Source organism: Equus caballus, chromosome 1, assembly GCF_041296265.1.
Source record: "Equus caballus isolate H_3958 breed thoroughbred chromosome 1, TB-T2T, whole genome shotgun sequence".
NCBI classification, from domain to species: Eukaryota; Metazoa; Chordata; class Mammalia; order Perissodactyla; family Equidae; genus Equus; species Equus caballus.
The window spans coordinates 176,722,427-176,746,297 of NC_091684.1; the positions used below are offsets into that span (position 1 = coordinate 176,722,427).

General features: G+C 42.8%; 1 long non-coding RNA gene across 1 annotated transcript; it reads left to right on the forward strand.

Annotated features, from left to right (window-relative positions):
- Window positions 1–6,569: 6,569 nt before the first annotated feature.
- On the forward strand, window positions 6,570–21,522 carry LOC138925096 (uncharacterized). The gene is made up of 3 exons (XR_011440798.1): window positions 6,570–6,732; window positions 14,832–16,291; window positions 20,732–21,522. It is a non-coding gene; the product is annotated as an uncharacterized lncRNA (long non-coding RNA).
- Window positions 21,523–23,871: the final 2,349 nt, after the last annotated feature.

The following is a 23,871-nucleotide window of genomic DNA, read 5'->3' on the forward strand; positions in this document are numbered from 1 at the left end:
GATTGCCCCCACATCCCCACTCTCCTTTCTCTGCAGCTCAATCAGGGTGACTCCGGGGGCCCTCTTGTGTGTAACAGGGTGATGCAGGGCATTGCCCATGGTGGACTAAATGATGGGACACCTCCACGGTTCTTCACCACAGTCTCGAGCATCCTGCCCTGGGTAAAGGAAACAATGAAATCATATGAAATGCCTCTAACAGTAGGAACCAGCCCCCCTTCTCTAGAGATGATCCAGAATGTCACCAGCAACTAAATAAATGTCTCTGTGCTGAGCAGGAAGGGCTGGTTTCTTGTTTATTCACTGACCCTCATTCACAGGCACCTATTCTGTGCTTAGAAGGCCAATGACACAAATCTGCTGTTTTCTGCTTCCTCCTCTTTTGCCACCCAAACCACCTCCCCCAAACCTCAAGCAAAGCTGTTCCCCAGCTCCTTCTGACCCACACCTTTCTCTGGGCCTGCCCTTCTGCCAGGGCTGCAGCTGAGCACCATCAGGACAAAACATGAACCTCTCTGGTCCTGGGGCTCAGGGTGAACTTCTTATCTCCTTCCCTGTGTTATATGGCAGACAGGAAGGGGGATGACACCATGGGTCCCGGACACCAAGGAGTCAAGCCTGGGGCTACAGCTCAACGGCATAGCTACCCACGCTGGGGAGGGCAGAGGCTGCCTAAGCAGGACAGTTCTCTCCCACAGCCAGGGAGCTGGCGCGGAGTCAGGGTGGGTCCCTGGAGAAGCTCCTCGATCTCACCCAGCCTGAGTTTCCTCCCTGCCCTCCTATGACCTTGGGGCCCAGCTTGCCCTCCAGTCTCCTGGCTGCCCCTTCTTCTCCATCCCTGCTTTCCACTGAGAGTTCTCAGAGTCCACCAACTCTTGTCCCCTCCACACAAGCCTGATCTGAGCTGGCCCCTTCCTTATAGCCCTCCTGCCCAGGACACCCAGAGCCCCGTGTGATTCCAGCAGGGCCTCTCCCCTGAGATGCCAACCCAGCTCATGCCCTGTCCTAGAGGGCTACAAGGGACCATGATTGTGCTGGCAACAGGCGGAGTCCATGGAGGACACAGCAGGCTGTCTCTCCAGAAGCCCTGCCCCATCTCTCACCTGGCAAGGCCAGCTCAACCGCTCACATCCAGCCCAGTGTCCCCCAATGTGCTCAGGGTGCATTGGCCACCTGGTCACTTGATAACCTGAGTCCCTTTCAGCCTGTCCCTCTTACTCACTGCTGGCCTCTAGGCTAAGCCCCCTCACTGGCCACCTAGTCTGTGTCAGCCTTTTGAATTAGCCGTACCCTCTCTGCAGTAGGACTGGAAAGCACCATTTTTCCATCAATAAACAAACACACGCTGATTCAGCTCCTAAGTGCCCAGCACTGGGGATCCACAGTGGACCTAATACAGACTCTGTCATCTGAACCCAAGTACAATGACAGTGGGAGTTTCACCCAAATCGTGTACCTCTCTCTCCGTCCTCACACGAGGCCACATAGCCTAGATCTTGTGGGAAATCCACAGGAATAAAGTACTTGCGTTTTGTTTCTATTGCTGGTCACAGTCCGTTTGAGCATGAGCATGTGTGACTCAATGACAGCAGGCGTGAGATTTTGAAATGACATTAGTCATTTAGTTTCTAGGAGTGAAGTCACCACACTCTGGCCACTAGAACATCATCTTCACCTAGAGGACAGGGCAGCCTATAGGGAGGGAGAAGGGCAGCGAGGGCAGCCTTACATTCCTTTGCCTTAAAAGTAGCAGGTAGGAATGTCATTGCACAGATTCAGATGGTAGGAAAAACTGTATTGTGTATTTGCTTGCAGGCAACTAGAGTCAGACTCTAAATACCCATCCAACTGGACTGGCGGGAAACGTGATCCCTGTGGTTACTGTACCTCCTGCCTGCGCAGAATCAAACCAGAATCAGGGAGGTTCATACAGTCTGAAAAACTGGAGAAAGGCCTCTCCTTTTAGCGCCACCATTGTTACTGCTGCATCCATAGTTTCCAGACCACCCTATTTTTCAACTTTATATTTTTGGCTTGGAGCCCACACATAGAGTATGGGATCCTTTGCTGAATGAGGATCTACCTGTGTTGGGCTTACCTTCTGAAACACCTCCAGCAGCCATCTCTCCAGGGGCTTGCTGCTCATATGGGGCACGACCTGGGGGCTGAGCATACATACGTTCCAACTCTGAGCTCCTGCTCCAAACACACATACACCACTACCCTCTCACCACAAGAGGTATGTACTCTGGGATCACGTAACCCTCACAGGCATGGCCTTTCCCACCTTATTGTGCACAAAGCAGGCAGCAACGCAATCTCTTCATGACTGCAGGCACTTTCACAAGGGCAGAGAATGACGACACGCAGCTTCTGATTTGGAGCTGAAAAAACATCCCTGCTTTGAACACATACTAAGAACCTGGCTCCTTGATGGAAATAAACAAAAAGGAAAATGCCAAAAGCAAAACAAAAATAATATTTAAAAAAGTAGCCCAGCCACATGCATATCTTGTTTAGATATAACATGTACTTGAGGAAATGGTTCTGTGGTTAAAACATGAGAACCCTGCTGCAGGTCTCCTTCCTCCTGTGAGAGATGAGGGAGGGACACAGTCCCAGGAGGGGGCAGTGGCCGACTCAAGGGACCACAGAGTTAGAACAGAGCCTGGACTGAGCCCAGGCACCCTGACAGCCAGGCCAGCAAGAGCCCTGACATGTTGTCTAACCCCCGCCCCGTGATGACTTCCTGGCACCCCTGAACAAGAGGTGAACTGATGCTCAGACTCCTCCCTGGAGAGAAAATCTCTGGGCTGCTGTGCAGGCATTCTGTGACAAGGATTCCAGCACCTTGCATGGTGAGCTGAGGTCTGCTCAGGGGCACATTTGGATGGGGCTGGGTCAGCACCCTAATCATGCCGATTCCTTCAAATCTCCTTTGTCTGTGGAAGTGTCCCCTGCCCCACCCCTGCCTTTAGAGGAAACAATCCTTCTGTTCCTCAAGTACCTCTGTAATGAAAATTTAAATAGAAATAAATAAAATATCTCTGGAATGACCTCAAGGATATGCCTCTACTTACCCAAACCCACTCACATCTCTCCTCCATCCCTCCAGACCCACAAGAAGAGCTGGGTCCCAGAAAGGCAGGGAGAGAATCGCCAGGCCAGCTCCTGGCAGGGAGAGCCCCAAAGGAAAGTGAGGTCTTGCTAATTTCTTTTGAGAACGTGTCTCCGGATGGCTCTGCCTTCCTGCCCACCACATACTTCTGCCGGTTCCCACTTGTGGACTTACAGAACTCACAGGGTTGATTTCCTGTCTTCCTATCCCACACAGCACTGCTTTTTTCCAACAAACACATTTCACCATAAAAGAAGAGTAACCAATGGTTCCTTTTTGTCATAGGCCTATTGGTAGACTACTTTCCATATCCACAGATTCAGGAAGCTCAGTGAACCTTGGGGAGGGCAAAGGAATCCACATGTAAGCATATAATAGTCAAAAAACAAAAGATAGGAGCCCACCCACTGGTGCAGCAGTTAAGTTCATGCACTCTGTTTTGGCGGCCCAGGGTTCATGGGTTTAGATCCCTGCACGGACCTACACATGGCTTATGGAGCTGTGCTATGGCAAGTGTCCCACATATAAAAAATTGAAGAGGGCAAGGACAGATGTTGGCTCAGGACTAATCCTCTTAAGAAAAAAAAAAAAAAACAAAGATAAGGATAAAAGGCTGAAAGTTAACAGACAGGAAAGCAATATACATTACTTTAAGAGAAAAACCAATAAGAATAACAACGAGCTCTCATCAGAAACCACAGAAGTCAGAAGACACTGGGATGACATTTCTAAATAGTTGAAAGGAATAGGTAACCTATATCTGAATTCTATCCTCAGTGAATATATTATTTAAAAATGAAGGCAAAGTAAAGACATTTCAGAAAAACAAAGGTGCAAGAATTTGTTGCCATCGGACCTGCAGGGCAAGAAAGACTAAAAGCAGTTCCTCAGGCTGAAGGGACACGATCCCCATTGTAGGCACGAAGGACAAAAGAAGAATTAAATTGTGAAATGTGACCAAATATAAAAGACTTTATATAAATTTCTTTCAAAGATTAATGACTATTAAGACAAAAATGCATTAGGATTTATGGAATGCAGTAGCCAAATGGATGACAAAAACAACTCAAAGGGTGGGAGGGAGGATAAATGGAAACACATTACTACAATGTTCTTATATGAAGTGGTATAACATTAACTAAAAGTAGACTGAGATATGTGAAGGAGCCATATAGCAATCCTAGTGTAACCACTAAAACATTATATACAGATCTAAACAGAAGCCAATAAAGAACACAAAATGAGATACAACAAAAGAAGGCAGTAAAAGAAGGAGAAAGGAACAAAAAAATCAATGACACAAGTAGAAATCAAATAGCAATATGATATTCTTCAACCTAATCCTATCAGTGGTTGCATTAAATGTAAGCAGATTAAACAGTCCAACTGAAGGGCAGAGATTGTCAGTGTGGATAAAAAATGCAAGACCAATTGTGTGCTGTGTACAGGAGATATTCAAATATAAAGACATGGACAGGATGAGAGTAAAATGATGGAAGAAAAAATAAAGACATATCCTGCAACACCAATCCAAAGAAAACAGCCTTGCCCATGGAGTATGCTCTCTAATTTTACAATTTTTTGCCACTTATAAGATGAAATAGAGTGTCTTGGTAGAACTTTTATTTCCATTGTTTTCCATATTTTATTTCCATTTCTCTTAATCTGAGTGAGCTGAGACTCTTCATTATGTTTTAATTATATTTTACTGTGAACTGTCTTGTCTTTTGCCCATTCTTCTATCAGGTTCTGGATCTTTTTCTTCTGAATTATCAGAGTTCTTTATATATTAGATAGATTAACTCTTTAATTGTGGTATATGTTGCAATAGTTTTTTTTCCAAGTTTGCTGTCTGTATTTTGAATGTGCTTACAGTGTTTTTTGAGAGACAAATTTAAAAGTTTTTTATTTATATATTGAAGTTTACTTATCAATCTTTTCTTAACGTTTCTGGATTTAGAGTCATTGCTAGGAAGGCTTTCCCCTTTCTAAGTTTATAAAGGAATTTACCCATGTTTAATTCTAGTGCATGCATGATATTATTTTTTATATTTGAATCTCTTATCTGTTTGGAGTTTACGCTGGTGTTTGTGTGAATTGTCACTCCAACTTCATCTCTCAGCAAATCACTACCTAGATGATCCAGTATCGTTTATTAAAAAATCCATCATTTCCCCAATGATTTGAAATGCCCCCTTATGAAAAAGTACATTTCCATATGTACTTGAGAATGTTTCTGGTTTTTCCATTCTGTTTGATTGGTCTCTCTGTCTGTTCATGAGTCAGTACCTGTCTATTGTCAGGAAAGAAGTTTTCTAAGATGTTCTTAATATCATTAGGCTTAATATGTTTACTTATTTGATTAATCCCCACATAGATTTATATAACAAATCTACCAAATCCTCATCGTTCCCTTTGTGGGTCCCCTCCTTGCACCACATAGGCTCTGGCATTCCACATTAGTAGCCCCTTCGTGCCAAAACCCACCTCTCCCTAATCAGCCTGCTCTGACAAATGGCACTAGCCTGCCCCTTGTCTCTCTCCCCACTTGAGCTCTGATACCACCTACTAGGCCAGCCCCTAGTGTGAAAACCCTCCTCACCCGGCTTGGCCATCCACTCCCTGCACTGGGCTGCCATCCTCACCTCACAGGTAGTCTGACACCCCAAGCTGTGCTGCCCAGTGCAGGGTGTCCGAGCCAATGTGAGGTGAGGAGGGTGTCCTCTCAGGAGTGAGGCCTGGCATGAGCACTTTCCCCACCACACACAGACACGACTTGGACACCTCGCTCTGGTTCACTGTGGCTCCCCTGCCAGACTCACCATTGACATTGTGCTTTGTTTCTCTAGTTAAGGTTCTATTGCTTTTTAAGAGAATTGGGATCAACATGTTTAGAACCAACAGTATTTTCAATTCCATGACTCAGTTCTCTTTTTCCATTATGGGGAGATGATCGAGAGAACTCGTTAAGAGAATGTACCAGGATATCAGAAATGTCGTCCTCCAGTCAGTGGTGTGAGAATACTGCTTTGGCTCCCTGGCATCCTTGCCCATTTCACGTGGTATCAGTAATTCATTGAGGAGAATAACTTAGGGGGTAAATCAACACTCTTCCGTTCTCAGGACAGGGGATTCAGAGAAAGCAGACACCAGCCAATCAAAGGCTGTGACCTGGCTTAGACAGATCAGAGCCTCTGACCAACTCTACACACACCAAGAGCAGAGTGACAGATTGTGCTGTGCCGGGATGGCCTCTGTGTATCTCCCATCCCACAGGCTCTTCTTACAGGACTGCAACCCTCCTCCCCTCACAGAGGGGGTCTATGACCTTTCCTAATTAATTGGGGCCAGGGTTGCCTTTTTATTGTCCCAAGCAGTGAAATAGGGTAGAATGGATGCATTATGACGTCAAAGTCCACATAATAAAAAGAACACAGCTTCTGCCTGGCTCGCTTTAGGGAGATGCTGACTCTGGGGAAGCCAAGCATTATGTTGCGAGGAAGACACGACAATCACATGCACAGAGACTACTGGAGAGGCCCTCATTGAGAGAAAGGGATGTGCCGAGCGGACAGCCAGCACCAACCACTGGGCACATGTGAGCGAGCCTTCAGGTGATTCTGGCCTCCGGGCTTCAAGCCCCCCCTGACTCCAAGGGGAGCAAAGGGGAGGCATCCACACTAAAACCAAACCAAAATGCAGTTTTGTAGGCAAAAGCAATGTGGTTTGTTGTTTTGAACGACTCGATCTTTAGTAACTGGAACAAGCCCTCTTCAGCAATACTCCCACTCCATCTGTAAATGCCTCTGACCATTGCTTACACCAGCGTTATCTGATCACTGATGGCTTTGGCTTCCCATCAGAAGCAAGGACTCTCATCTCAGTGCCCCCCAGTCTCACACAGAAAGGGGCTTCCTTTTGAGGCCAACAGTTTTTTCTGGTGACTTTGTAGGACTGAGCCCCAACTCTTCTTTTCTTACTAAAGTATTTGCCGATATAGACGTCTCATTTTCCCCATGAGATGCTTTGCCTTTAGAATGCTTTAGAAAGTAATGCATCCTTCCCTCAGTGAGGGTGAGAATCTCAGCATGCTCTTTGTAAGGCTGCCATGCTGGCTTTACTCTACCTTAATAGAAAGGAGTTAGGTGAAATTTCTGGTTGGTTTCCCAGAAACTCCTTGTGAGAGGAATAAGAAAAGGCCTTCCATCATAAACCCTGGTTAAACAGAAGGGAGAAATATCCAAAGACTGCCAGAAGGGAATCCCATGTGGAGAAAAGAGTGTAATGGAAGGATATCCAGGAGGGTTATTTTGTTTGGAACTTATGAGAAGACTTCTTCTGAACTTGAACTTCCAGCCTGAGATACAAGGAAGAAATGCCAAAAATGGTACTTTCCCACTTTGTTCTGTTGTAACTCCTATAGAAAGCAGAGCCTGAAGCAAAGATTATGGTGGGAACAATTTATTTGGGAGGTGCAAGGCTGACAATAATGGGTGAGGAAAACAGATTAGGTCAAGGAAAGATGCAATGCAGTGAGATATGTGACATTATCTCAGTTGGCCACCACTTCACAGCAAGCTGCTAAGAAACAAGGCAAGTTTCTCAGCAAGCTTGGTCAGCACGTGGAACTTCTCCACAACAATTGCAAGGTGTGTCATAGGAAGAGAAGAGCATTCAGTGTTTTAAACAAAATCTGAATTGATTGCTTGCTAAGAGAGAGCTGCATTTGTAAAGAACAGTGTCTCTGAACCAAGAGAGCAAATCTTGTGTAGGATTTGGAAGTGTGAAATTCAGAAATTGGTGAGCTTTCAGCAGTGTGAATGTCTTGGCATTTCCTGTTGTTTGTCTTTGGGACAATGGACATTGGGATGAGGTTGTAGCTGACTGGCTAATATGATCTGGCTCCTCAGTTGTCCCTCGGGGAACCAAGTTCCATGCCTCATGGAACTTACTCTTTTATTCAAGACCAAAAATGGAAGGGCAGCTAGTAGAGATGGGGCAGCAAGTGAGAGGAAAAAGAGAGAGAGAGAGAGAGAAAGAGAGAGAGTGTGTCCAGTTGGTTTAGTCATCAAAGGAAAAGGGGCTTTATCAGTAAGTGAGAGAGTGACTGAGAGAGTCTGGTTCTGGCCAGTAAGGACTAAGGAGTAAACTCTTCCTGGGGAGAGGTCCTAAAGGGACTTATTCGCAGGGAACAATATCCCAGAATAACTGGGAATATCAGTCCTTCCTTCTCAGATTTTCTTGAAAATAAACAGATCCCTTGGGCCCAACCTGCTACCCTCACACTGTATCCATCAATTTCTGACTCTTGTTGCCCAAAACCTGGAGAAGCCAAAGCTTTTTCCTCGTCCAGCTCAGTGAGGGACCATCACAACGACCTCTCTCTCTTGGACCCAGTACTTAGCAGTGGTTTGCAGGTGTGCCCTCTCAGGGCAGGAGAGGATCTTGGCCTTTGAGCCCTGATGATCTCCCTTGAACAAGAGAACCCAGCACCCCAAATACAAGAACAACATCAGAGTCAGAGCGTCAGGCCCAGGGAAGTGGCATTAAAGGTAGAAAAAGAGCCAGCAGGGCTATAAACCCTCCTCTTTGCAGCCCAGCCCTGCTCCCTCCCTTGGATCTACTCTTCACAATCTCCCCTTTGAATCTCCATACACTTCCTGAAAGGATCCCACTTGGGGTCATTTCCAGACTCAAGCCTGCCCAAGGGAAAGAGCTGGAGAACACCAGGATCGCACATTGCATGCAAAGCAGCCGAGAGGGAAGGGCTTTCTCCCAATTTTGCGGGAACCATGGAAACCTTGGTTATCTTACTAGATGAGGGGTTGGTTAAATGGTTTCTGTAGGTTTTACAGATACCATTTATTAGGTTATCTTTGTTATCATGAGTGGATGTTGATTTTTATCAAATGCCTTTCTGTCTATTGAGATGACATGATTTTTCTCTTAGATCTGTTTGCATGGGAAATTGCATTAGTCAGTCTTTCTAAGTTTAAGGGAGATCTGCACTCTTAGCGGAAACTTAACTTGCCTGTGATGCTTTAACTTTTCTATGTTTTATTGGACTTGTTTTGAGAGTTGATATTGTTTAGGGTTTTGTGTCTATGAATCACGCATGAGGTTGACCTGCACTTTTCCTTTCTTATCCTGTTATTTGTGTCAAGGTTATGCCAGCCTTATAAAACGAGATGGTAGCGTGCCTTCTTTTTCTCTTTACTGGAAGCATTTGTAGTTTAAAAGTTTTCCTTCCTTGAATTTTGGTAGAAATTAACCGTGAAGCCGTCTAGGTCAGTTCCCTATGTGGAAAATTTTTGATGGCTGATGCAATTTCTTTGATAGCTCCAGTATTACCTAAGGTGGCAATTCTTTCTCGAGAAGGTGTTAGGCAGTGATATTTCTATTTTGTCTAAAATTTAAAATTTGTTTGCATAAAGTTTTTAATAACATTCTTGGCTTATCTTTTAATGGTCTGCAGCTTTGTAAAAATATTCCCTTTTTAGTTCCCGATCTTAAATATTCGCACTTCCTCTCTTTTTTTCATGATTAGTTTCTCCAGAGGCTTGTCAATTTTATCAGCCTTTTCAAATAATTAATACTTGCTTTATTGAACCTCTCTGTTGTATGTTTGCCTACTGTTTCATTAACTTCTGCTGCTTATTATTTCTTCCTCCTGCTTCATTGAATTTATTCATGTATTAATTCCTAACTTCTGGGGATATATGATCACCCCAATAATTTCAGTTTTTTGTGATATGTGAGTTTTAAGACTATAACTTTTTCTCTACCTGCATTAGCTGTGTTCCACAATTTTTAATAAGTACTGTTATTGTTATTATTCAACTCAAAACATGTTCTATTTCTTTTTTAATTTTATTTTATCATTATTTAAAAGTGTATTCCTTTTTTCTAAAATTATGAGGATTTTTCTAGTTACTATTTTATTGATTTCTAGCTTGATTATGTTTTGGCCAGAAAACATTCCAGAGATTTACATTTTTAGAGTTTCTCAAGATTTGCTTTAGGGCCCAATATTTGATCAATTTTGGCAAAAGTTTTGTGTATATTTTTAAAATATCTTAATATTGGATGCAATGTTCTAAATATGCTATTAAATACAGTTTGTTCCTTGTTTTCTTTAAATCATCCATATCCTCATGGAATTTTTTTATGGTCTACTTACTGTCGTAATTCTTGAGCTGATGGTAGGTGTATTTATCTAATTGGAGTTCTTCCAGTTTTCATTTTATAGATTTTCTGGCCATATAATAGGTTCATTAAAATTTAAAACCATTTTGTCCTCCTGATGAATTGATCTGTTTATCGTTGTGAAAGGGCCCTATTTCTCTTCACAGACACTTTTGATTTGAAGTCACTTTTGTCTGGTATTGATACACCTACGATGGTTTTCTATGGTTACTGTCAATGATGGTAGATCCATTTCCTTTCTCTGACTTTCAGCTTTTTAGACCTGTCTATTGCACAGAGCACATATTTATGTCTGTTTTCACAGCTGCCTTGATATTCTTTGAATTTTAACTGGAGTATTCAGGATGCTTACATTTGACGTAGTTATGGATATATTTGCTTTTAAATCTACTCTGACTTTATGTTTTGCATTTCTCCCAACTATTCTGTGGGTTTTTTCCCTTTTCTCTCTTACCTTTTCTTGGATGGACTACTTTTTACCTTTCCTTTTTTCCCTTCTACTATTTGTGAGTTATGCATTGCTTATATTATTTTAGCGGTTACATAAAAGTACAGGATGTCTCCACAACTTATCAAAGACTAAATTTAATCAGTAGGATTACCCTTCTCCATGAAAATGCAGGAAACACAGTACTTTTAATCTCATTTACCTTCTCCCAAAATTGTGGATTTTAATTCCACCCTGTTTTGTTAACACATTAGAAATTGTGATTATCATTTTACATAAAGAATGTTCATTTTTCTTTGATGGTGTCTAATTACTAGGCTAGTTTTGGTTTTGCTGTATGGTACTCTAATAATTTCTTCAGATATTTCTTCCACTTAAGAATCCTCTTTTCTGTTGTCTTCAATGTGCAAGCAAATCCCCCTACTTCGTTTTTAATGTTGTTATTTTGTCAGGACTAATTACTCTGAGGAATTCAAGGATAGGTTTGAAAGCATTTGACTGTTTTTCCAAATCGTTTTTCTTCCCTTTTGTTATGTTAAGGAGATGCAACCAACCACCCTGAACCTGACCAAGCCTCACCAGGAGAGCTACGCCTATGACTTTGGCCTTATTTTAAGTGCTAAGATCTCTCCAGGAGGAGCTTAGGCCTTATCAACCTGCAGTATGTGGAAGTGTGTGTTCCATCTGAGCCTGCACAAGTGAATACCCACCTCTTCCTTTTTGTTTTTTTGAGGAAGATTAGCTCTGAGCTAACATCTGCCACCAATCCTCCTCTTTTTGCTGAGGAAGAGTGGTCCTGAGCTGACATACATGCCCATCTTCCTCTACTTTATATGTGGGACACCTGCCACAGCATGGCTTGACAAATGGTGCCTAGGTCAGCACCTGGGGATCTGACTGGCAAACCCTGGGCCACCAAAGCAGAACGTAGGAACTTAAGTGCTGCACCACCAGGCCCACCACATCCACCTCTTCCTTTTGAAATTCCTGTTCTCCATCTGAAAGAAAAGTCTCTGCTTCCCTTTGTTCCGGGACACCATGACTCCAGAAATGATTCCTCACGGTCTCCCATTTGCTGCAAACACACCTTACTGTGTGAGTCAGCTCCTTCTGGTGGAGAGTCTGATTTCACTGGCCAGGGAGAAAGCTGCTTTGGTTTTGGTAACAATTTCATTTTTTTATATTTGGAAATTCTGTCTAGTTCTTTATCCAATGAGGAATGACATTTCATATTTTCCTGTTGTCTCCAGTCATTTTTAAGTCTGTATTATAATATGTGGAAGATAACACAAAATCTCAAACACATAGTTGCTGATCTGTCCCTACTCAGAATTATTTCTGCTGGCTCTCGTTAACGGGGTCATGTTTTCATGTGTTCTTTGGCATTTTGATTATTTGCAGGTTGATACTTTTTAAAAGATTTTGCATGTGTGGTGGGTAGGGGCCGAGGGTGGCAGGCTTCCCGAGGCCTGGAATAAAGGTACCTTCTTCAGAGAGGATTTGCAATGGCTTCTCCCTGGCCCCTGGAATCATTTCCCTTCTAAACCACCTGAAAATCAAGACCAGTGCTGGAGACCCAATGAGAACCTGGGCTGTAAATCTTCAGGAAGGATGCCCCTGGTCACAGCTTCTCAGAATCCGGTTGTTTTTCCCTTTTCTCCATTTTCCGGCATTGTTCACTACCAAGGCTATCTTCTCTGTGGAGGGTAGAGTTAGTTCTGCTCACCGTTATGCTAAGGGACAGCCTGTGGGGCCCCAGACTAACATGAGGACAGTTTCTTACTTGAGTCTCCATATTGGTTGGACCCAGGGCCTTCACTTTTGTCCCTCTTCCCCCACGAAATCACCAAAACCCAAGGCCCAATTGTTTAGATGGCAAATACCTTCAGGGCAAAACCAGCTTGAGTTGTCTCGACTTCTGCTTAACATCTGGGTTTCAGAATTAAATCCAAAATTTAAGCTGACAGTCCCTTACTGTCTTGTCAGTTTGTCAATGCTTTAAACAGGTTTTTTCCCTTAATTTTTTTTCATTCAGAGGGTTGGTCCAAATAACCTGGCCTGCTATCACTAAAGATGGAAGTCAGGGTGTTACTTTTGTATTTATTCAACCAACCTTGATTCAGCTTATGTTGTGAAGGACACAATTAGAACTATTTCACCTCGTCACTGCCCTATCATTTTGCCAGTTACTTTTTACCTCGCAAAATCACTGAAAATAGTTCAAGGACTACATTTTAGTGGACTCTTGCCGCTAAAAGAAAAGATAGTTTAACCTCAGTGAGCAAACTTCAAAATCATCCCAGGTTGGTTTTCTTTAGAGGAAGGTTCCTACAAAAAGTTAACCCAACCTGGTGTGCAAACTCTTTCCTGACTCTGGGATCCTATCCTCTTCCTGAATTTCAAAAATTCCCTCTTCTGGATTAGGGGCCATCTTGCACCACTTTTAGAAAAATCGATGAGTATGCAAGGGCTCCATTCTCTAATGCATATCCAACAAAACAAAGGACTATCAGGAACTGGAAGCAGATGTCTGCCCCCACCTGGAGATCAGATGGCGGCCCCACCCAGACACCAGCTGCCTTCCCCACCTGGAGACCAACCCCCTATATAATCAGCTTGTAGTCTTTGTTGTGTAAGATGATTCTTTTGGACGTTAGTCCTCCATCTTCCCTCTTGCTAGCAAGCTGCAATAAAGGAATCCTTTCTCTCTCACCACTTTGCCTCCTGACTATGGGCATGTCTTGCCGTCAGCAGAGGACCCTCCCTTTGCCGGTAACAATATGACACAATAATTCTGCTGCTGGGACTCTATCCTGTAAACAGCATGAAACACACACACACACAAACACACACACACTCACACCTTCATACGTTTCTACAACAAACTTTGAGCATAAAGATGCTCATCTGAATATAATTTAAAATTGTCAAAAATGAGAAACAACCTAAATAACAAAGTGGAAAACATTAACTACGGTATATCCACATAATGGAATATGATATAAACATAAATGTGATTTTTAGGAACCTTATAGAAAACCAGGTGAAAAACCTTAACTGGCTATTTGCATCTTCTCACTCCCAAAAGAGAAAAGTATTAAAACGTCAAGTTAACACTTTAGCCTATTGGACTGGCAACAATTTAAAAAAATGACAGTACTCTGTTTTCCCATCAGTGAGGAGAAACTGCCATAGAAATTTCTTGATATTGAGTACGTAAATTGGTACTATCCATTTAGATAGCAATTTGCTAATGTGTGCAATAAGTTAAAAAAATGCAACTACGCTTTGAGGTAGCAAGCCCAGTTTGCGTACTTATTCTCAGAAAATGAGACAAGTATTTAAAGGTTATTCATTGCAGTATGGTATATACTAGCAGAAAATTTAAAAATGAGAGCAACCTTGAAATAAAGCAAAAAGGGCATCAGTAAGTAAATTGTTGTAAGTTCATATATCACATGCAAATGACAAAATAGAAGCAGTCATTGAAATGATGACTAGTATTTCCTGACAGTCATATATGACCAAGTAAGAGAAGCAGGTTACAAAATCTCATGTGTGGGAGAGTAACGTCACCAAGATGGCAACATAGGTCATTCCCGACTTTTCTCCCCCTCACGAGAAGAACAACTAACAACTATTCACGGACAAGGCACCACTGAGAAAATCCTAGAACAGAGGACCGAGGCTGAAGCACTCCCTGCACTGCAGAGACCAAGACAAACCACGTTAGAAAGATGACAGATGTTAACTAAACTCATTGTGATGACTGTTTCACAATATACGCAAGTCAAGTCGCTATTCTGTATACTTTAAACGTATGCAGTGCTGTATGTCAATCATACATCAATAAAAAAAGGGAAAAAACCTTATGTGTATCATTACTCCTTTTTTATTTTACTAAGTATATAAATTTGCATAGTAATAAGCCTATTAAGATGTACACCAAATGGTTGGTGGTGGTTGTAACTGGGTGGTGAATATTAGATAATGCTATTCTTTTCCTGTTATCTTGGCTTATTTGTATTTCCTTTAATTATATTATTGTATATTTTGAAGATGAAAGAAGAGGCCATGGACCAAGAAATGCACTTCCTGAAGCTGGAAGAAGAAAGAAACAGATTCCCTGGGAAACTGTGTTGGATTTCTGACCTCCAGAGCTATGAGGGAATAAATTTCCAGCTTTTTAAGCCATCAAGTTGATGAGAATTTGTTGCAGTGGCCATAGGAAACTAATACAGTGCCTCATCTGGAAGTTTGCATTTGGAAATCATGTCCCCAGGGGTAGCTGCCTCAGAAAAAGCCACCCCCTCTGACAGGAGTAAGTATAGACATGCAGACTCTCAGGACTGTTACTCATGTGGCTACTGGGTATTAAACTACGCCTTTGTGTGAAGAAAATGGTGGCCATTCCTCCAAGTCTCTGCAGCCCCAAGCTGGGGATCTCCCAAGCTTGGGAGAGAACCAAGTTCAGGCTCGCACCTGTGTGAAAGCATGGCCACCCAAAGCCAGGCAGCAGCTTCAGAGGTCCAGCTCACAGAAGCTCAGTGGGCCAGGCTGAGTCCAGGGTCAATTTGGGAGAACACTCGAGGCAAGGGCTGGACGCCAGACTGCCCCTGATCTCCCACACAGCACCCAAACAGAGACCACCCACCCCAGGGAGATGGGGAGAGCAGGACCACACGGAGGCCAGCTCAGTCCTCCCTTCCTCTGCCTGAAGGAGGCTCTGGGGGCCCCTCCTGTGTAACAATGTCACCCAGGGCATTGCCTCCTTTGGATGAAAAACAGAAGCCCTCCAGGTCTTCATGAAAATCCCGAGCTTCCTGTCCTGGAGAAAGAGATCAATGAAGGTCCCCTCTGACCATTTTCTTGGGGAAGAGTCCAGACCTCCCTGCATGGAGGCTGCCATGGCCTTAATAACTAGATGGAAATGACTGATTTCTCTTTTATTTATTGAACTACAGTTACTGGGTACCAGCTGTGCGCAGGCTAGCCTCTGCTTACGTTTCTCCCCTGTTTTCTGCATCCTCCTGTCTCTCACCTCCCACCACCTCCTCACAATCCCTTGCTCTGTTATGACCAAACTTAATGCTTTTCCACACCTCTTCCTGGCTGAGCTCCTCACATCCAGCCCCACGGCCCCTGTGGGCTAGAATTGACTCATAAACCATTCACTCACAGCCTGGGCCCCTTTCAGCCTGTCTCTTGGTCACCTGTGGTAACCTGGCTTCTGGCCTAGGACTTTGCTGCCCACTTGGGCTATAGCTGCTAGGCGAGTAAGGGAGGGAGTCTTTGCAGAGGGGCTGAATAGCACTACTATTGCCATCAATCAACAAACAAAGGAATATCGAGCACCCGCTGTGTGCCAGGCACTGGAGGCTCAGAAGTGGACGTGGCAGACAACAGTCCTACCCTCATGAAACTTACAGCCCAAAGGACTTTCATCAGAATTTCCCCAAGTCTCCTTCCTCGTCCAGGCTGGTCAGATTGTCCTGAATCTGCGGAGGAAATCCAAACAGGTAAAATCATCTTGTCAGAGAATAACAACATTCATCTGTCTTTCCACTTCCAGTTTTCACCTGCACTGTCAGATTTGTCTCTAGAACAGCAGTGCTTGGGATTGGAAATGAAGTTTCCAGTTCTGTAGTCAGTGGAGCCCCACCTCTGGATGAAGGACAGATACGAGGAGGAAAAACACAACCAGGGCCACCATTTCTTTATGGTTTACATCTAGGGTGCCCTATGGGTAAAAAGTTCAGTACAAACTGTGACATCGAAGACATACTCCAGTTCCTCAACTTCCTTAAATCAGATCACGGAGGCTCGCATGGTGCCAGAAAAATGGAGAAAAGCCTCCAACCTACAGGCCACTATGGTTACTGCTACACAGTTAGCATTCAAGGTCACAGTGACCTTCAAAATTGGCAAGCTCTTAATTTGGAGGCCACATGTGTGATAAGAGCCTCTGTGTTCACACTGGGTCCTATGGGACTGGTCAGTGTAGCTGCGCCTGGACGGCAGCCATCCCCTCCCAGATCTTGATGCTTATCTGGGTGCCTTATCTTGATGCTTATCTGGCTGTAGAGTTCAGTCCAGTCACAGCGGTAGATGAACGTCCCCCGACCAAAACACACACACAGCAGACTCATTTTCACATGCGGTAAAGATCTCCGTCTGGGTTCTCGTTACCCTGGCAGGCGTCCCTTCTCACATTTTATCGCCACAAAGACCTCTGTAGCAGAATATCTTAATGATCTTGTCCACTTCCGTGACACAGGGAGAACAGTTGACTTTACAAGGCTTTTGTTTGAGGACCGAAAATCCTCCTGAAGCAAAGATGTTCCAAGATCGTGCTCAGAAAGAGAAAAGGAAGGGAACAAAACAAACAAAAATACACGACTATACACACAAGCACACACAAATATATATGCACTCAGACAGGCATATATTTGACTGTGTATCATATATGAAATATGCATACGCGTATCTATATACCGAATAACAGCCCATTTGAAGATAGCATAATGCACACCCCTTCCCCACCCATCCTTTGCCTACACACCTCAGCTGGGATTTGATTTACCAGTGGGGACCCTCTCTTTTGGGACACTCAGCAGAGCCCAGGGTGTGCAACCTATTGGAACAAGGCTTTCCTCCTCTTATCTGTTATATCCTCTATGGGGTCAACAGAAAAGTCTAACTTCCCTGCCCCCATGTGACTTCAGGAAAGATGAGATTTCTGGGAGACAAGGGCCAAGCCAAAGACACAAGCCAATGCTAATCCCACTCATTCTGGTCCACATTGTCTCCTCAGGAGTTACTGAGTGTCGCTCAGAGTAGGTATTTATGTGTAGGTATTTAAGATGCTCATAGCTGCTCAGCCAAAGTGTTAGCATTTGATGCCCACGGGGGCCAGAAAGCTGACTCCTAAAAACCTGAGTGGCGGAGTTCATCGCCTTGATGAATTAAGTGTGGTCCAGTAACACATCCGTCCTCCATTTTCCAGGCTTAGGAACCCGAGACAAGGCAACATTAAAAATGTTCAGAGTTTTGCAATCATATACTGGAGGTTCTGGCAAAAAGCCAGAGAGAGGACAGAGAGAAAATAGTCATTGGTATCTAAGTAAATTATCCTACTGCAGTTCCATTGGCAAAATGCTCTCAGTGGCCCAGCAGGATTCTGCACTGCCTGATTTCTCATGTGCAGCCTTTGAAGGGCTGGCTAGAATGGTCCAGATCTTCTGCTTTGTCCACATGTGGTTCCAGTGCTACTTCCTAGTACTTGGTCAGAAATAGAAGTTTAATAGCAGTGGGGGGCAGGGGCCCTACTACTTGGAGATGTCATATCAAGACTGGAGGAGAGAGAGAGGACGTGACACAAGAATTCTTAGGTCTGAGTTATATTTTGCAAACATAACACTTCATTATATCTATACTGAACTATGAGACAGAAAGAAAGAGAAAGACCCACCAATTTTGCACTCATATAATAGAGGTTCTGGTAAATGATTCAGCAGCACCCTCTCACCTACCCCAAACCAAACCATTTGCCACATCCCATACGGACATGGTAAGAAAGCACACAGCACTAGACCCTGAGTGAGATGCGAGAAGAAAGAACATGTTCACTCCCTAAGGTTAAGGTGTGACCTTTAGGCCCTGTGGGAATGAATGCTTTGGGAAAGGAAATGGCTTCGGTGGACAAAATTCCTGGGAAGGTAAAGACCCTGAAGTGGGGTTTTGGGGGAGAGGAGTCTTGAGTGTGATCCAAGGTCACATTAAAAGTGACATCAAACCCAGAACATCGCTCCCTTCCAACCTGCTCCCACCCAGAAGTGCAGTCAACACCTGCCCCCAGTTGGGAGGGGGTGGGCACACTGTTCTCACCCAAGCCCACATCTCCTCCCCCTTCCTCTGTAGTCCTCTGTCTACTCATCACCCCAGACATTGACCCACACCAGAGCTTTACTGAATTATCCCCAACCCAACATCCACACGTTGCTCTTTGTTGGTGGCTGGACAATGATTAGAGTAGGCAACAAGGAGAAATTAAAGGGTGATCTAGTGGTTACCAAAACTCTGGAAATCTCATAAATTTATATTTCCCTTATAGATATTATTCTCTCCCCAATCTTGCCCTCTCTCCCTTATCTTTACCACTGCAGAGGCAAAAGAGAAGTACAATCTTCCGCACTCCCACTCATAACCTAGGTTCTCCTTCACTGACACGTCTTTCCCTGAAAACTGTTTTTGATGCCATGTAAACACCCCAGAAATCCTGACTATCATCCCAGCTTCCTAATAGGAATGTAGAGACAACTCCTACCTGAGGCAGGAACCTCTTCTCAACAGCATGGCTGAGTCTCATGGTCAAATGAAATCAGCTAGGGCCCTTTACGCTTGTAGGTTCTGATTTAACGCAGAACTTGAGAGAGCGATAAAACTCAGGGAAAGTGGTTTATAGCAGCAGACTCAAATGCCATGTATGAGTGCAGGAATGTCATGTCATTGTGCTATTGTCATTACTGCAACCAATGGCCCTGCCCATGTCCAATAAGGACTAGATGTGATTTGGTAAGAGGCTAAGGTCCAAGGGGATTGCCCCTCATGGGCCAAGCATGACATTCTCCTACGTGTCGGGGAAGAAAATCAGGAGAATGAAGAATAAAAGCAAAGGGAGTGTGTGATCCTAAGGACCTTTTCCATCACAATTTGATGGAATTTCCATCACGGTATGGTAGTCATTGAGGGACATTTATTTTCTAAGAGAACTAGAGTCACATATTAAAGATATAGACAGAAACATTTACTCCTCAGCACCTGCTTAAATTTCCCCCAGATTCCTTGAACACTATATGATATGGTTAAGCTTGTAGAGGTGTGGAAGAGATCACAGACTTTGGAATCAGATCCCTGCATTCGAATCCCAAGTCCCCTCCATTCTCATGAGCTGAGTCATGTGGAACAAGTCCCTTACCTCCTCAGGGTCTTAGCTTTCTCATTTGAGAAATGGAAGAAGCATCGGTAGGAACTCAGATGGTGGGGCAAGGATCTGTGGTTGGTGATCAATAAATATTAGCCGACATTGTGACATTGGCTATTATTGACTCATTTGTTCAACAAACTGAAAGAATCATATCTTCTTTTCTAGATATATTTTTATTATAAACTTTCACTTCAACACAACTTCTTAAAATTACAAATCAGAAATGCTTTTCACCTTCTCTTAGTTTGTCCTTATTTGGTCATATCTGAGAAGAAATTTAGTCTCTCCACTGAGGATTTTTCCAGGTAGGATTCTTTCTAGGGAGACAGCTGTATTATACCCTTTTTCATGTCTGCCACCTCAGTAAGCTTTCCACTGCCTTAAATTTGTGTTTGTACTTCTGGATTTGGGAGGATGTTCCTCCATGACCTTGGCCATTTGACTAGCCGTTGAGGTTAAAAGAAAATTTTCCTTGACTTTCTCACTCCCTCCATTCTCAGCCTAGTCAGTCTACCCTGTCAAGGTGGTTTTGTTCAGGGTCCTAGCCTGACTCTTGAAGAACCAACCCAAACAGGGTGAGGGCAAGGAATGAGGATGATGGGAAAGGGCAGGGCCTGCGACTCAAGGGTTTCACATCCTCCTCTAAACTCTCCTACCTGTGTGAGGAGCTGGTGCTTTCCAAATATACTAAAGCAAGGGAGGGATTAGCGAAATTATGGGAGCTCTAGCAACTCCGAGGAGAGTCTTCTTGGGCTACAGTGGACATAAAGCCCTGACATTTTCTAGCTTCAAGTCAGCAGAATGAGCAACAACCTCCAAAACACAGAGCACATAAAGGTTCCATAGTGTTGTGCTCTGTCGACCCTGTCATGTCTTGTCTTAGCAAGGGACTGACTTGTTACTTTAGACTTGAAACACCATCTAAAGCCATGAACTGTATTGTGAAATATTCCTCTTGTTCTTGTCTTGACAGAGGTGGAACCAGTCTTCTCAGAAACAACTAGATACAGATAAGGTAACAGAGACTCCAGTGACCACACAAACAAGGAATACAGTCCTTGCAAAAAAGTTTGGAAAAGTCACTAAACAAATGGATGACTGTACCACTCTACAAGTAATATGACCAATCCCTGGGGCAGGGGGACAGCATTCTTTCCAGAGCGACCACATTACAATATGCAAAATTCCCATTTTTCATTGGAAAATTTAAAATACAAAGAAACAAGAAAGTATGATCCATTCACAGGGGGATAAAAATAAATTGAAAGAAAACACTTTGAAGAAGACCAGACATTGTTTATATACGACAAAATGTAAATTGAACATCATTAAAATATTCAAAGAACTAGAGGAAACTATCAAAGGAACTCAAGGAAATCAAGAACAATGTATGGAAATGTAGATAATATCCATAGATAAATAGAAATTATAATTTGAAGCTAAAAGGTACAATAGCTGTAATGAAAATTCCACTAGAGAGATTCAACAATAGATTGACCAGGCAGAAGAAAGAATCAATGAAGCTTCAGGGTAAAGGAAAGAATGCAGTCTGAGGAGCAGAGAAAAAAAAGAATGAAGAAAATGAACAGAGCCTAAGGGACCCATGGGGAAACTATCAAGAATACTAACAGATGCATTATGGGAGTCACAGAAGGAGAAAAAGGAAAGGATCAGAAAAAAATATTGGAAGAAATAATGGCCCCAAATTTCCTAAATCTGCTGAAACACAGGAATATGCAAATCCAAGAAGTGGAGCAAATTTCAAGGAGGATAACTCAGAGATCCACACTGAGATACACTATAATCAAACTGTCAAATGCCAAGACAAAGAGTAAATCCAGAAAGCAGCAAGAAGTGACTTAACGTGGACAGATGATTCATAGTAAGATTAACAGGCCATTTCTTGTCAGAAATCATGGAGGCCAGGAGACAGTGGGATGATATAGTTAAAGTGATAAAAGGAAAAAAAAGCCCGGCAACCAAGAATTCTATATCTGGTGAAATTGCCCTGCAAATAAATGGAGAAATACAGATATCCCCAGATAAACAAAAGCTAAGGCAATTCAGCATTAGTAGACCTGCCCCACAAGAAATGCTAAAGGGAGTCCTTCAGGCTGAAACAAGGGCATTAATGGCAACTTGAGTCCAAACACAGAAATAAAGATGTCTGGTAAAAAGCACTATAAAGAGAAATATAAAAGCTAGCATTAGTCTATTCTGGGTTTGTAGCTCTTCTGTTTCTTTCCTATATGATTTAAAATACATAAATGCATAATAATAAATAATTATGAAATAATAAATGCATAAAGCAATAATTGTAAAACTTATGGGCACACATGTATAAAGATGTAATATGTGACATTAACAACATAAAAGGGAGTGCAAGTGAATAGGAGTTAATAACTGAATTAAAAAATTTTCTGGGTAGAAGATCAGCTGTGTTTCTATATACAAGCAATGAACAAACCAAAAAGGAAATTAAGAAAACCATTTACAATAGCATCTAAAAGAGGAAAATACTTAGGAATAAATTTAACCAAGGAGGTAAACAAATCATGCATTGAAAACTATAAAACATTGCTGAAAAAAATGGAAGAAACATTAATTAAATAGCAAGACATCCCGTGTTCATGGACTGGAAGACATACAGTGTTAAGATGGCAATACTCCTCAAAGCCATCTACAGAGTCAATGCCATCTCTATCAAAATTCCAAAGGCCATTTTTACTGAACTGGAAAAGTCAATTCTAACATTCATATGGAATTGCAAGGGGCCCCAAATAGCCAGAACAACATTGACAAAGGAAAACAAAGTTGGGGGACTCATACTTCTTGGTTTTCAAACTTACTGCAAAGCTGGAGCTGGCCAGGTTGCACAGTGGTTAACTTCACCCATTCTGCTTCGGTGGCCTGAGGTTCACTTGTTCAGATCCCAGGTGCAGACTCACACACCGCTTGTGAAGCCATGATGTGGTAGGCATCCCACGTATAAAGTAGAGGAAGATGGGCATGGATGTTAGTTCAGGGCCAGTCTTCCTCAGCAAAGGAGGAGGATCAGTGGCAGGCATTAACTCAGGGCTAAACTTTCTCAAAAAAAAAAAAAAAAAGCTAACTACAAAGCTACAGCAAGCAAAAACAGTGTGGTACTTTATAAGGATAGACATATAGACCAATGGAACAGAACTGAGAACCCAGAAATAAACCTGAACGTCTTTGGCCAATTGATTTTTGACAAGGGTGCCAAGACCATTCAGTGGGGAAAGAATAATATCTTCAATAAATGGCACTGGCACAACCTGATAACTGCACGAAAAGAATGAAGTTGCATCGCTACCTAACTCCACACACAATAATTAATTCAAAATGGATCAACAGCCTAAATATCAGAGCTTAAACCATAAAACTCTTAGAAGAAAACATAGAGAAAATCTTCCTGACCTCTGATTTGGTGCTGGATTCTTAGATTTGACACCAAAAGCACAAGCAACAAAAGGTAAAATAGATAAATTGGATTTCATAAAAATTAAAAAGTTTTGTGTGCTAAAGATAGTGTCAAGAGAGTGAAGTGACAATCTACAGAATGGGAGAAAATGTTTATAAATCAGGTATCTGATAAAGGTTGAGTCTCCAGAATATATAAGGAACTCTTATAGCTCAACAACGAAAACACACACAATTAAGAAAGGGGCAAAGGTCTTGAACCAACATTTTCCCAAGATATAGAAATGACCAGCAAACAGAGGAAAATATACAAACATCATTAATTATTAAGGAAATGTAAATCAAAACCACAGTGAGATATCACTTCATAACAACCTGAATGGCTATAATCAAAAGGAAAGAAAGAAAAATCACAAGTGTTGGTGAAGATGTGGACAAATGGGAACCCTTGTACGTTGCTGGTGGGAATGTAAAATGGTGCAACCACTGAGGTAAAAAGTTTGGTGGTTCCTCAAAAATGTAAACATAGGATTACCATATGACCTAGAAGTGCCACTCCTAGGTGTGTATCTAAGAGAAATGAAAACATATGATCCACACAGAAATTTATCCACAAACATTTATAGCAGCATTAGCCATAATACTAAAAGTTGGAAAAACCCAAATGTCTAC